At 45.8% G+C, this 15,829-nt stretch overlaps 1 pseudogene; it reads left to right on the top strand.

Moving 5' to 3' along the window:
- LOC141579016 (cyclic AMP-dependent transcription factor ATF-5 pseudogene) overlaps nt 1-15,829 on the top strand; it is a 77,083-nt pseudogene that overhangs the window by 20,912 nt on the left and 40,342 nt on the right.

Genomic DNA, 15,829 nt, shown 5'->3' with positions numbered 1-15,829 from the left:
TGGGAGTGGTGTGATTTGTAGGTGATGCCTCCAAACCCATGACTTTTTGTCTTATTACCACCCTCACATGTGTTCCTCTCCTGATCCTGTCCCACAGTCCTTATGTAATGTCACTGTGCACGTGTGTCAGTGTGTTTGTGTTTTTGTGTGTGTGCTTGTGCGCATGCGTAAGCCAGTGCTCACTCTTTGTGTGGCCAGCAGAAAACTGCCCCCACATGGGTGGGTTGGGCAAGAGCTTCCTGAGGTCTGAGGGTTTCTAATTTCCATAGCAAACCTGAGGAAAGGTGTTCAAGCCTTGGCCAGCAGGTCAGAGCCCCGTGACCCCAGGCCATGCAGGCAGCAGGGGCTGGAGCAGGGATCACAGACTCACACAGTGTGGTTCCACTGTCCACACTCAGCACCACAGTGCTGGGGGCAGGGAGACTGTCCCCTTCATGGGCACACAGCCTGGCAGGGTCATCTCTGGCTGGACACACAGTGGTCCAGTGACTGACGGGCAGTTGAAGGGTTGCTGTCACCAGAGAGATTTGACAGTCTCATTGGGTGCTGCCTCTATGTTCCTGTCCTCACATGCCTCTCCCCAAGTTCCAGCCCCAGTATAAACCGTCACCTTCCCCAGGAACAACAGGATTTTTATCCGCTGGAGTAAGAAGACCCTCAGTCTCAGTGGAAATTCCCTGCTAATCAGCTTCTCCCATGTTTTCATGAGGAAAGTGTATCAGATTTGATCTAATCTCAGAAGTGTCTAAGGTTCAGTTAGCCCCAAACTGCCTTCTGAAACTCTCCTCCCACCCATTCCCCTGTCCATGCTGCAGCTTCATCTCCCCACCTGATCAAACCAGAACCTGGGGCCCTGTCTGTTCCCTCTTTCCTCCTCACCCTACATGCAGCCAGCTCCTCCCCTGTCCCTGGGTCCCAACCCCAAGTGCATTCATCACCTCTCTGTATCTCTGTCCCCTCCCTGTCCAGGCCACCAGTGACACTATCCTGGATTCATGCTCTTTGCTTCCCTTTCTCACTCCCTCTGACCCAAGGGAGGGATGTTTAAAAGACATATCTGTCCCTGTCACTCTGCTAACACACAGGGAACCTCTTAGAGGCACTTTGGGGAAAAGCCCCCATCCTCAGCCAGACCTGAAGGCCCTCCTCCTGCCAGCAGCCCACCTGGCCTTGCTCCCCTCAGTCCAGCCACTCTGGCCTCTGTTCTTCCTAGAACCACCCCCTGCCCCACCTTCAAAAGCCCTAAGCTGGGAGCACATTGAGCACTTTACCTGGATGATGACTCCTTCAGGTTTACCTCAAATGCTGGGTGTTGGTTTGCCCTGGGTCTTCAGTTCCTCCCTCAGGGCTCTTTCCATCAACCAGGGAGTCCTTATTGTAGTCTGCTGGGCCCCAGGGTTGGTTTGGGGAAATTTCAGGAACCTAAGATCCTGGGCAAACTCCCAGTGCCTAGCCCTGTGACTCCTCCTGCCACTAGCTTGCAGGTGACCCAGAGGGCTGTCACCCCATGTCAACCTTGGAGAAAAGGCCCTGGAGCCCTCCAGAGCCCCTCCCTGCTGGTTTTCCAAGGGGAATTAAAGGGAGGAGCAAGCCAGGGCGGTGGGCGGGGCTCTCAGATCCTGAGCTGCTCTTCACAAGCCCAGCTCTTTAGTTTCCTAGGTTGGTCTTCCAGGGCTCAGGGCTCCTAGTCTCACCTGGGTGCAATCCTCCCTTCATTTGTTTCACAATGTGGCAGGTACAACTTGCCTGGCACTATTCCAGGCACTGGGAATACTGCAGTGAATGAAACCTACAGAGCCTGCCTGCTTTTAGCTTACAGTCTAGCGTGGGGAGAGTAATCACTAATATGTTTACATCTCTGTTGGCTCTGACCCCTGCTCCCTCTCTCCAGCTGCTCCCCCATCTCTCCTTCCCTTTAAAGCAGACACTGTCAGAGGCTTGTCTAGACTCTGCTCTGACTGCTCTGATGGAATTATCTGTCTGTGAGAAGATTATTCTGAGTGGAGCAAACCGCAAGCCACAGGGGTGTTCAAGGGATTCAGATAGTCCAGGGTGCTGGGGTGGGTGGCAGGGCAGCAGGGATGGGGCCTGGGAGGGAACCCTAGAGAGAGGTGTGCTTCTGCTCTGCATGAGGGGGAGGCAGGAGGGCTGTTGGCCCAGGAATGACAGGATAGGTACTCAGTAACTTGAGTCCCTGTGGCTGCTGTGGCTGAGAACAGACTGCAGGGGACAAGAGAGGAGTCCCGGGTCCAGGCAGGGGTGATTGTGTTGTCAGGAGACCAGGGTGGTGCTGGTGGATGGGTGAGAAGAGGTTGGATTCCAGGTCTCAGCTGAAGCTAGAGAGGTTAGGATTTGCTGTTGGAGATACTAAACGGGGTTATATAACATTGTGAATATGCTTAATGCCATGTACAAGTAGAATTTAAAATATTAAAAGATTCAAAGTTTAAGGTAAATTTGTATCACAGGATAATTTAGTGTATATAAGGTAAAAAATTTATTTTTTAAAAAAGAAGGAATTACAGGGAAGGGGAAGGACGTCTCCAGTGCTGCTGCTGGCACCCGGGGCAGCTCAGCCCCCGGCCCCGAAGGCACTGCGCGTGCTGGAGCTCCTTGCTGATCGGGTAGCAGCTCTAGGTGTATCCGGGGAGGACCTGGCTCTAGCACCTGAGCAACTAGGAGAACTGGGTGTGTCGTGGTCTCTGATCTAGAACTGGATAACCCTGTGGGGTCACAGCTGGGCCAAAGCACAGTGGCGCCCCAGGGCCTGTGGGGGAGCTCTTGCTGAGGTTGGCTGAGGCTCTGGATGTGAGGCCGGGCAGGCGGCTGGCTGAGGTGGTAGAGGAAGTGCTCGAGCAGCTTTTCCTGATGTTTCGGGCTCTGAGATGGAGGACAGCTGTTGCCTGAACCTCCTCTAGAATTGGAGCCTGTGCAGGTGCTTTTCCTGGCTTTGAACTTAAATGAGAGCTGGGGCGGGAGCAGGCTCTGGCTCTGGATTTGGAGTTGGTATATCCCTTCATCTGGCCCTTAAACTTGAGCAAGGGCTGTGGCTTGAGCTTGTTCTGGCTCTGGAGCAGTCCTGGGCAGGAGAGGTGCAGCAGGCTTTACGTCTCCAGGTGTTTCCAGAGCTTGCTCTGAGCTGGTGCTGTGGCTCCGAGAAGGGAAACTCTCATCAATAATTGGACTGCTTTCTCACTTGTATCCCAAAAGTCAGGAAAGTTCTCACTGCCAATCAGTGAAGTCTCAGACCAGGGTCCCACTCCCAGGAAGACTTCCCAGACCGAAATCCAGGGGAAAAGTGATCTGAGCCTCCACATCGCTCCTGGGCCAGTTCCAGCCTGGGGAGGCTCTGCCCTGCGTGGTCCAAAGCCTTCCCCTCTCCACTCACCACATCACTCACCCTGCATCCTCCTCACCATCACCCTCTGTCTCTGGGAGCTTCAGCTGTGCCAGGAGAAGGTGGGCCTGGTGCTCCAGATCTGAGCCAGGCATGCTGAGCTCTAGGTAAGCTAGTACCATCTTCAGGCAGGGAAATCCTGGAGGCTGGTGGAAATCCTCTGGGTGCTGGAGCAGCCAGGTGCCCAGGACAGAGGACATGGCCCTGGGGGTAGTAGTGGGGAAGCAGAGTGACAGACCTGGCCTTTCCTTCCATGCTGTGCTTGCATGGCAGCCCTGCGGGGACATGGCCACTCTGCCCTTGGCTCCTGCCCATCCAGAGGCCAGTTCTGCTCCATGTCCCATCTCACTTGGCAGTCTGGGCAGAGGTGGGCTTAGACACAGAAGAGGGGCTTCTACAATCCTTCTGAAGGGACAGCCTTTGGTCAATGGTATGACTATCTCTCTACCTTTTCGAGGATGCCTGTCACACTGCTCTGTCCATCTCCCAACCCCTCCCCACTGGATGGCAGCTCTGTGAGGTCAGGCAGGCTGTCTGCTCTGGGCACTGCCGTCTCGGGAACACAGGAGCTGCTCTATGAGTTTCCAATCCAGGAGTGAACAGACAGGTTGTGTCTGCCACCCAGGCTTCCCGTGGGCCTCCTCACACCCCAGACTTTAGCTCCTGCCCCTGCCACTCACCTCCCACAGGGTGGGCTCAGCTGTCCCCTGAGGCTCACTGGGTCTCCTGAGCACCAACTGAGTGCCCACCATTGAGGCTCCACCAGATGGTTGGCAGGATGCTCTCCACCCCTTGTGTTCTGGGTCCCAGGAAGGGGGTGGGGGCAGGGCTGGGATGGAGAGGGGATGGCTGTGGGTTCACTTAGGGGCTGACTCTGACCTCTGACCTCTCAGATGCCCCTCACAGCACTACAGCCCCATCCACAGCTCTATGGGTCTCCTTTCCTGTTTGCTAGGAGAAGCCCTAAGACTTCTGCTGTCAAGCCAGAATCAGAGAATGTGTGGGATCCATGGTTCTGCCTGCCCTGCCCATCCTCACAGTCCAAAGCTCCACATTATTTTGGGGAAGGGAGACCCTCCCTCTTCATTCAGATAAACTCACTGTTTCAGCTGGTGCAGGGGTCCACCATCCTCATCACTATAAGGTAGGACACATCCATATCTAGATGAGGCCAGAAAGACATCACAAGGACTGTACTGAGAACAATACCCAGATGTGATGTCTAGTGTGACATGTGACTCCTGGGAGAACGGAAGCCCTGGAGGCAGGGCTCTTGTGTACTTGATCCATTAAATGATGGTTGTTCCTAGAAAAATTCCTGTTCCTAGTGGACCTTGCTATTTATTTGAGGAATCAATGACCCCAAACTAGCCACATCACACACACCTGAGTGGGTCTGGGACCCCACTTCTTCCTCCCAGGGATCCCTGCTCTCACTCTCCTAGCTAATGGACTCACAAGTCATCTTTGAAATGGGAAAGCATTTCAACCCTAAGCCAAAGTCCCAGTGACACAGGAGGCAGAGGCTTCCTCATGGGGAGCAGAAAATGACCAATGAGCACAAACACAGCCCCTCCAGCTGACCTGTCCAGGGGCCCGGTCCCCCAAAAGCACGTTCCATTAAGGACCCCCTCTATTCCTACTCTCCTAGGGCCTGATCCTCTCTTGACCCCAGTGTACATAGGGGCAAACAGGCTCAGATTGGTAGAGTGACATTACCCCATTTCACTGCTTGTAGGTGCTTGAGTCACCAATGTCCCGTGGTCATTGCTCACCCAATTTTCCCAATGCTCACCTTTGGAACAGTAGGTCCAGAACCTCCTGGGTTGTGGCCAAAGCTCTATAGATGCCCAGGAACATGTGCAGGTAGAAGAGGTCACCGCCCAGGACAGCAGGCACCAGGTTTGCCACAAGCTTTTCCAGCCTGTCTCTGTGGCTGCTCCATGCCGTACAGGGCAAATTCCTGCTCCTGGATGACGGATCTTCCTTCTCGTGTGAAGATGAGAGACATGAGTCAGGGCAGCTCCATGGACCTTCAGAGGGGGTAGGGTTGCAGCTCAGACTGAATTCCCAAGCCTCAGGAACTTAGACCAAGAGGTGGGAGAGGAGAGCCCTCAGCAGAATAAAGGTTCTCAGCATCAACAGGCCAAGTGCCATTGGGTGATGGTTAAATTCATCAGTTTCTCACATTATGTCAGCACAGTAGTGACAGCACCTCCCTGCATGAACTACATCATCCCTGTGACCACTATGAAAGCATCCCATTGTAGAGACGAGAACACAGAGGCAGATCCTCGGGTGGGAGGGATCAAGATTGTCAGCCCAACATGGGCATGAGAGGATGAAGTAAAAACAGGAAATTCTGTAGAGAAATGTAGCAACAACGTTGACTTAACATGAACTGAAATTCTATTAGAGTGTCTTCCTGAGATTGCTACTAATGTTTGGACATTGACATCGCATCTGGCCAAGGCAGGGCCTGGGCTGTGAGGGCGGGTGCGAGAGACAGGGAATCAGATTTCTTTGCCAAAAGGTATCTAAGAGGGAGCCCAGGGGAGGAGCGGGGCAGCTCTGCTCCCTCACACTCACCCTGACCCCGTCCTGGGCTTTGTTGATGTCGTCAGGCACCTGCCCCTCCTGTATGGAGATGGAGCAGGGGACTCCATGGACCAGGTCCTGTCCCATCTTCTCTGTGGAGTCCTGCAAACACAGTGCCCAGCAGCCAGGCAGAAACCTGAGAGCCCTGTCTGGCTCTCTCGGCTGGTTTTCAGACCCACAGGGCATCTCCACTCCAGACACACACACACCACTCTCTGCACAGACCTCTATCGGGGACAAAAAAGCTGAGAACTGAGGCCCTTGGATTCCCATTGGCACAGATAAGAGGCCACTCAGGAGTCCTCTGTCACCCCCACCAGCCCTGTTCTTGGGTGTGGCCATGACAGGACCACCAGGTTTCCAAGTGGTTTTAACAACCAGTTCCAGCCCAGAGGGGTCACCTCCCCTCAAGTCCCCCTTCCCTGACATGGAGACGAGGGCAAGTGGGCCTGCCAAGGGAGGGCTCCCAGAGGTGGCCGGGCCAGGACTGGCCTGCTCCAGGCCACCTTGTGTTACCTTAGGTGACCTCCTGGTTAAAAAACAAAGGCATCTGGGTTGAGGATTGAACCAATGTCTACAGCATCTGAAAAACCTCTCACTCCAGGTTTTCCTAAAACAGAAGCCCCAGGAAATCAGGACACAGAGAACACCTTTCTCGGTCAACTGTCTCCAGCCAAGTGAGGTGGCTCTGAGGCCATCACTAGAATGTGGGTTCCTGGTAACCAGGTTCCATTTCTGTTGGGGGTCTCTTGTCACAGGGGTGACTTCACTTCCTGGGGCCCACTTCCTTGACACCCCTCCTCAGACAACACGTCCACACACAGCCCTCTGGGCTGCTGCCTGCTCACCCCCTTCACACAAACCAACCTCTTCCACAGTTACAGCAGCCCTGCCCTCCCCATGGCTCCCGGGGAGGCTCTGTGCACAGCCGTGAGGAGACAACCTGTCTTCCAGACTCAGCTCTTCATTCTTACCTGTTCTCCATCCTGGATAAGTCCTGATGTCTGTCCAGGCCTGTCTGTCTCCCCCCCCTGCACAGTGGGGGTGATTCTAGCAGGTACTTCTAGGGCTGTCCTCAGGCGTATGTGGAATAAGGCCTGAAAAATGGGGGAGAGGTGTCCCATGTGGGTGATGCCTCCAACACCCTTTTTCTTCCTTTTACTAACTCCCCTGTGCATGTTTTTCTCTTGTTCCACCTTATAGCCCGTATTTAATGTCAATGTTCATGTGTGTGTGTGTGTGTGTGTGCAGCCTTTTAAGCCAGTGCTCACTCTCTATGTGGCCATGATAAAACTGCCTGCACGTGGGAGGGGTGGGCAAGAGCATCCTGAGGTCTGAGTTTCTAATTTCCAAAGCAAACCCCATAAGAGGTATTGAGTCCCCTGGCTCGGAGGTCAAGGCCATCCAAGTAGCGGGGGCTGGAGATGGAATCACAGACTCAAAGACAGTCAGGCTCCACTGCCCACACTCAGTACCACAGTGCTGGGGGCAGGGAGACTGTCCCCTTCATGGGGCACACAGCCTGGCAGGCTGGGCTTCTCTGGCTGGATGCACAGTGGCTCAGGGACAGACAGGCAGATAATGGCTGCCATCACCAGACAGGCTTGTCAGTGTCATTTGCTGCTTCCTATATGTTCCTGTCCTTAAATGACTCTCCCCAAGGTGTAGGCTGCCTGTCAGCTTTTATCCAGGTCCAAACCCAATATAAACAGAGTCCAGGACATCAGGTGCAGAGTATTTTTCATCAGCCGTGTACCGCCGCTTGCTTGAAACCCCCTGGGAAGCAGTTTCTCCCAGTGACTTTATTATAAAATGGTATCATTTTTGTCATTTGTTTAGATTCCTCATGCTAATTATACCATATAATATTTGTCTTTGTCTGACTTAATTCACATAGTATGATAATCTCTAGGTTTCCCAGACATAGACCTCAATGTTTATAGCAACTCTATTTACAACAACCAAGGCTTGGAAACAAAGTAAATGTCTACCAACAGATGCATGGATGAGGAAAATGTGGTATACATACACCATGGAACGCTACTCAGCCATAACAGGGAATGGAAGAATGTTATTTCCAACTCAGTGGAATAGAGGTAGATGTTACCATACTAAGGGAAATAAGTCAGACAGTGAAAGGCAAATATATAACTTACATATGGAATATATAAAAAAGTGATAAATATGCCGTTATTTATGAAACAGAAACAGACTCACAGACATAGAAAACAATCTGTGGTTACCGAGGTTGGGGGGAATGGTGGTGGGGAGGGAGAAATCCGGAGTGTGGGATTACAGATACACAGCAGTACATACAAAACTGATCAACAACAAGGACCTACTGCAGAGCACAGGGAACTGTATCCAGTAACTTGTAATAACCTATAGTGGAAAAGAATGTGAGAAAGCACGTATATGTGTGTAACAGAAGCAGTATGCTATTCTACAGCATTGTAAATCAAATACACTTCCATGAAATAAATGAAGTGCATCAGAACTGATTGAATCTCATGTGTCCAAGGTTTAAGTGGCCCCAAGCTGCCTTCTGGAACTCTCTTCCCACTCTTTCCCCATCCATGCAGGAACTCCATCTCCCCACCTGCTCAAACCAGAACCCAGGGCTGTGTCTGCCCCCTCGGTCTTCCTTACCCCACATGCAGTCAGCTCCTCCACCGTCCCTGGGTCCCAACACCAAGTGCATTCATCACCCCTCTGTATGTCCCTCCCTCTCCCTGTGCAGACCACCACTGACACTGTCCCAGATTCATGTTCTTTGCTTCCCTTTATCACACCCTCTGATCCAAGGGAGGGGTATTTAAAAAGCATCTCTTCCTCTCACTCTGCTAACACAGAGGAAGTCTCTCAGGGACACTTTGGAGAAAAGCCCTGATCCTCAGCCAGACCTGAAGCCCCTCCTCCTGCCAGCAGCCCACCTGGCCCCTCAGTCAACCACACTGGCCTCTGTTTGTTCTTCCAAGGACCACCCCCTGCCCAGCCTTCAAAAGCTATAGGCTCCGAACCAATTGAGCTCTTTACCTGGATGTCCCCTCCTTCAGGTTTCCCTCAAATGCTGGAGGTTGCTCAGCCTTGGGCCCTCATTTCTTCCCCCAAGGTCCTTTTCATAGCCCCAGGAGACCAGGCCTCATGGGCCCCAGTGCTTGCCTGGGAAGTGGCAGGAAGCTGGGGCTCTAGGCCCCCAGGCCCCGAGTCCCATGACTCATCCTGCAGCTGCCTTGTAGGTGAGCCCAGAGGGCTCTAGAGCCTGCTGTTGACTCCATGGGAAAAGGCCCCTGAAGCGCTCAGGAGCCCTGCCCCACTGCTGGTTTTCCAGGTGGAATTTAGAGAAGGAGAAAGTGAACCAAAAATGTAGTGACTCAACCGTATGGTTTTGGCATAGGAACGGTTGCACAGATCAGTGGAACAGAATACAGAGCCCGGAAATAAACCCACACATGTATGTTCAATAGATTTATAATAAAGAAGCCTGAAACGCACAGTAGTTGAAAGGACAGTCTCTACAATAAATAGCGTGGGGAAAGCTGGACAGCTACAGGCACAAGACTCCCACTAGACTGCTCTCTTACATCATCCAGAGAACAGAAGTCAGAATGGGTTAAAGCCTTGAATAGAAGGCCTGAAACCATATAACAAAGACTAGGTAGTGAGCTCCTTAACATCAGATTTGGTTTTTAATTGTTGGCTCTGAGTCCAAAAAGCAGGAGAAATTAAAGTAAAAATTAACAACTGAGACTACATCAAACTGGAATGCTTCTACACAGCAAAGGAAACCATGCACAAATAGAAAAGGCAGGGTATCAAATGGGAGAACATAACTGCAATTCACATCTGATTGGGGGCAATATCCAAAATGTGTAAAGAACTCAGAGAACTCAATTCCAAACAAACAAACATATCAGTCTCATTAAAAAATGGGCACAAGGTCTGAATAGACATTTTTTTCAAAGATGCCATACAGATGGCCCACAGGCACATGGAAATATGCTCAACATTGTTAATCATCTGAGAAATGCACATCAAAACCCCCAATGAGGTATCACCTCACACTGGCTAGAATGGCCATCATTAAAAAGATCACAAGGAACATATGTTCATGGGGATGTGGAGTAAAGGGAGCCCTGGTACAGCGTTGATGGGAATGTAAATTGTTGTAGCTTGTATGCAAAACAACATGGAGTTTCCTCAAAACAAAATATGTAACAGTCATTTGATCCAGAAATTCCACACCTGGATATATATTTGAAGACTAGAAAAGTACCAATTCAGAAAGATAGTTGCAACCCAATATTTATAACAGCATTATTTACAATAGCCCCAAAATGGAAGCAACCTAAGTGTCCAGCAATAGATGAATAAATAAACCATATATATAATGTATTTTATTTGTGTGTGTGCACATGTGTGTGTGTGTGTATATATATGAATGATTGAGTACTACTCAGTCATAAAAAAGCATGACATTTTTCCACTTGAAATGATGTGGAATTACCTAGATAATATTGTGCTTAGAGAAATAGATCAGACAGAGAAGATAAATACTGGATGTTATCACTTATATGAGGAATCTGAAATATAAAACAAGTGAACATATATAGTAAAACCAAAACAGCCTCACAGATATAGTGAACAAACTAGTTACTACTGGTCTGAGGAAAGAGGGTGGGACAGGAAGGGGTAAAGTATTAAGGGACACAAACTACTAAAAATAAATTAAATAAGCTCTGTGTCTATAGGAATTTCTGCTTGTATGTTTTAAACTTAAACAAGCCCCAGTTTGATCCTGGGGAAGCTAGTGGATGCTGGGGTGGGGAGAAGCTACATTTGTAAAATGGTTGCCAAGCTTTCAAACAACTCAAAGGCATCAGCTCCTCAGGCCACCCTGAGGTGAATGTGTGACAACTTTTACAATTCTTTCAAGAAAGAGAACTGTTAACACAGTTTTTATATTTTCTAGATTTAAGTTTGGTAACCTTTGTTTTCCAGAAAATTATTCACATAGCCTAACATGGCCAATTATAGCTATGAAATTGTACATTGTCTTTTTTAGATTTTTTTTTTTTTGCTGCAGTATTTCTTGTCTTAGTCATAATAAACTAACTTTTAAAAATTGCCTTTACAGGGCTCATCTATTTTCAGTTAGAAAAACAATAGATTACTTTTGCAGAAACCAACATTTATTTGTACCCATCAAGAAAATTGGTTTGTTTCCAATTAGTAATTTTAAGTTTTGTGTATTAAATTTCTCCTCCATTTCCAAAGTTCATAAATTTGACTTCAGTTCCTATGTTGAATGCATGCTTTGTTTAATTTCAGTCTTGTTAAGTAAAGAAAACTGTTTATATTTTTTCTTAGAAAATGGAAGCACAGCTGCCATAAAGGAAAACAGACATAAGAAACAAAGTTATACTGAGAGATACAGAGAAGAATACATTTTCAGCATCGATAAAACAAAGAGTTAACCTCAATCTCATATAAAGAATACCACAAATTAATTTAAAATGTAAAGAAAAACTGACACAGGGCATAACACATCTGAGGAACTGCAATACTCAAATGAATATCAAAAGAAATACCTGAATTTACCTAGTTTTAAGAAAAAAAAATTTAATGACTTCCAATCACACCATTACATGTATATAAATATTAAAAAATTCTAGTTTGCCTTACCTGGCATTAAAGTCACCTTTTTTCACAACAGAAGCCAGCAAATACCCTTCAAGATGAAAAGTTAAGCACAGCTCTTTACGTTCTTTTATAGAAGGCGGGATCCTGGTTGGATCATTGCAATAACCTGGTTCTCACGGGGAGCCACTTCCCCCATTGGCTTAGCTTTCTCCCAGGTTCTCCAATGATTTAAGATGCTGGGGCGCTTTGAAATTTCCTTCAAGGAGAGACTGGTGACAAATCTTGGTTACATGGTAGTTAATGATCATGTACTTGTGGGAAACACCAGGAAATCAAAGATCTGTTTCCCCCTGGCTGTTGCTGGTAAAGCTTTGTTTGGCTTCACCTGATGATGGTTTGGTCAAGATCAAGGAAGGCTCCTTCTCTGCTACCACTGAGTTTCCACCAGTGTTTCCTGACTTCTCTGAGCATGAGAGTTCCTGGGGCTCTTGTGGAAAGCACAGTTCACCTGGTGCTTTCCAGAGGGCTCAGTAGTAGGACCAGGAATATGGATTTTCCACGGCACCAGGGGCTGCTTAACACCAGCAAAGGTGGGGGAAATATTGCTTCAAATCATTCAGTCTGTGATTCTTTATTCACAGCTTCATGGGTAGACAGGTGAGATACAAAACACAGCACAAATTTAAACTGTACATTTCACTGAGTTTTGACATATGTATATATCTATAAAAGCATCAGCCTGATTAAGAGAAAAATACAGACCCATCTCCTTCCAAAGTTTCTCCATGCCCAATTGTAATCCATACCTCCCTCCTTCTGTCCTCAGTCAGTCTGCTTTCTTCCACTGTATATAACATGGCATTTTATTCATTTATTTATGTATTTAATTCAAATATAGTTAGTTACAATGTATCCATTTTTGTTGCAAAGCATGTTTCAGTTATATATATATTTATTTATTTCCATATTCATTTCAATAAAACTTAACTACAAGATATTGAGTATTGTTCCCTGTGCCATACAGAAGATTTTTTCTTAAATCTATTTCTATATGTAGTAGTTAACATTTGCAAATCTCCAACTCCCCATTTACCCCTTCCCACCCAGTTTCCACCTGGTAACCATTGGATTGTTTACTACACCTGTGAGTCTGTTTTTGTTTCACAGCTGTGTTCACTGGTGTCTTCCTTTTTCTTTTTTTAGATTCCACATATGCGTGATACCCTATGGTATTTTTCTTTCTCTTTCCAGCTTACTTACAGTGACAGTTTTCAGGTCCATCCGTGTTGCTGCAAATGGCATTGCATTCTTTCTATGGCTGAGTTATATTCCATTGCATAAATATACCACAATTTCTTTATCCAATCATCTGTGGATGGATATTTAGGTGGCTCCCATATCTTGGCTATTGTAAGTAGTGCTGTTATGAACTTTGGGGTGCATGCATCTTTTTGAATTAGTATTCCCTCCATATGGTAAGTCTATTTTTAGTTTTCTGAGGAATCTCCATCTTGTTTTCCATAATGGCTGCCCCAAACTCTATTCCCACCAACACTGTAGGAGGGTTCCCTTTTCTCCCCACCCCCTCCAGAGTTTATGGTTTGTGGACTTTTGAATGATGGCCACTCTGGCTGGTGTGAAGTGATACCTCATTGTAGTCTTGATTTGTATTTCTCTGATAATTAGTGTTACTGAGCAATTTTATGTGCCTATTGTTCATTTCTATGTCTTCACTGAAGAACTGCTTCTTTAGGTCTTCTGCCCATTTGTGGAGTGAGTTATTTTTTATTATTATTATTAAGTTGTATGAGTGGTTTATATATTCTTGAACTAAACCTTTGTCAGTTGTATTATTTGCAAATATTTTCTTCCATTCCGTAGGTGGTTGTTCTGTTTTATTTATGGTTTCCTTTGCTGTGCAAAGGCTTCTAAGTTTAATTAGGCCCCATTTGTGTATTTTTTGTATGTGTGTCTCTATGTGTGTGTGTGTGTGTATAATTGAAATATAGTCAGTTTACAAAGTTGTGTCAATTTCTGGTGTACAGCATACTACTTCAGTCATGCATGGACATACATATATTCATTTTCATATTCTTTTCAACCATAAGTTACTCCAAGATATTGAATATAGTTTCCTGTACTATACAGTATGTACTTATTATTTATCTATTTTATATATATTAGTTAATATCTGTAAATCTCAATCTCCTAATTTATCCCTCCCTATCCCATTCTCTCCTTGGTAACCATTTTGTTTTCTATGTCTGTCAGTCAGTTTCTATTTTGTAAATAAGTTCATTTGTCTTTTTTTTATATTCCACATGTAAATGATATCCTATGGTATTGTTCTCTTTCTTTGTGGCTTACTTCACTTAGAATGACAATTTCCAGGTCTATCCATGTTGCTGCAAATGACATTACTTCATTATTTTTTATGGCTGAGTAGTATTCCACTGTATAAATACCACAACTTCTTTATGCAGTCATCTGTCCATGAACGTTTACATTGCTTCCATATCTTGACTATTGTATATAGTGCTCTTATGAACACTGAGGTGCATATCTTTGCAAATTATAATTCCCTCCAGATATATACACAGGAGTGGGATTATTGGATCATATGGTAAGTCGATTTTTAGTTTTTGAGGAATCTCCATACTGTTTTCCACAATGGCTGCACCAAACTACATCTACACCAGCAGGGCTTGAAGGTTCCATTTTCTCCACACCCTTTCCAGTGTTTATAATTTGTGGACTTTTGGATGATGGTCATTCTGCCTGCTGTGGTGATACCTCACTGTAGTTTTGGTTTGTATTTCTCTGATAATTAGCAACATTGTCATTTTTTCATGTGCTTATTGGCCATTTGTATGTCTTCATTGGAGAACTGCTTGTGAGGAATTCTGTCCACTTTGGGTTCGGGTTATTGGTTTTTGATTATTAAGTTGTATGAGCTGTTTATATATTCTGGAAATTAAGCCCTTGTCAGTCTCATCTCTTGCAAATATTTTCTCCCATTCTGTAGGTTGTCTTTTAGTTTTGTTTATGGTTTTCTTTGCTGTGCAAAAGCTTATAAGTTTAATTAGGTCCCATTTGTTTATTTTTGCATTTACTTCTATTGCTTGGGTTGACTGCCCTAGCAGAACATTACTGAGATGTACATCAGATAATATTTTGCCTATGTTTTCTTCTAAGATTTTTGCTGTGTCTTGTCTTTTATTGAAGTCTTTAAGCCATTTTAAATTCATTTTTGTGTATGGTGTGAGGAAGTGTTCTAACTTCATTGATTTCCCTTCTGCTACTCAGTTTTCCCAACACCACTTGCTGAAGAGACTGTCTTTTTTCCTCTGTTGTGTATTCCTGTCTCTTTTGTCAATGATTAATTGACCAAAGTTCTGTGGGTTTATTTCTGGCTCTCTATTTTGTTCTATTGATCCATTTGTGTTTTCTCCCAATACTCAGCTCTTTTGATTACTGTGGCTCTGTAGTATTGTCTAAAGGCAGGGAGACTTATTTGTTGAGCTTTGTTCTTTTTCTTCAGTATTGCTTTGGTGATTCTGGGTCTTTTGTGATTCCATGTGATTTTTAGGGATGACTTGTTCTAGTTCTGTGAAAAATGTCACGAGTAATTTGATAGGGATTGCATTAAATCTGTACATTGCTTTGGGTGCTATGGGCATTTTCACAATAATGCTTCTTACAATCCAAGAACATGAGATATTTTTCCCATTTTTAAGTCATCTTTAATTTCCTTAATCAATGTTTTTTAGTTCTCTGCATCTAAGTCTTTCACCTCCTTGGTCAAATTTATTTGTATTTTATGTTTTTGAATGTGATTTTAAAAGACATTGTTTGTTTACTTTCTTTTTGTAATAATTCATTATTAGTGTAAAGAAATGTTACTGATGTCTGTATGTTACTCCTGTATCCTGCAACCTAGCCATATTCTTTTATCAGCTCTAGTAATTTTTGTGTGTTGCTTTTATGTTTTTCATATATTGCGTCAAAAAAAGTTTTCCTAAGCATTTACTGTCTACTCTTTGTCTGGCATTGATGTTAATTATCTCATCAAATTCCCATTTTTTTAAATAAACTGAGATAGGTATCCTTCTCATTTTGATAAATAAGAAAATCAAGTTCCCCCAAATGATGCATTTCATGCCTAAAGGCATTCAGATAAGATGATAGACA

This window comes from Camelus bactrianus, chromosome 11 (genome assembly GCF_048773025.1).
Source record: "Camelus bactrianus isolate YW-2024 breed Bactrian camel chromosome 11, ASM4877302v1, whole genome shotgun sequence".
Classification (NCBI taxonomy): Eukaryota; Metazoa; Chordata; class Mammalia; order Artiodactyla; family Camelidae; genus Camelus; species Camelus bactrianus.
This window is presented reverse-complemented; position numbering and strand designations above follow the sequence as displayed.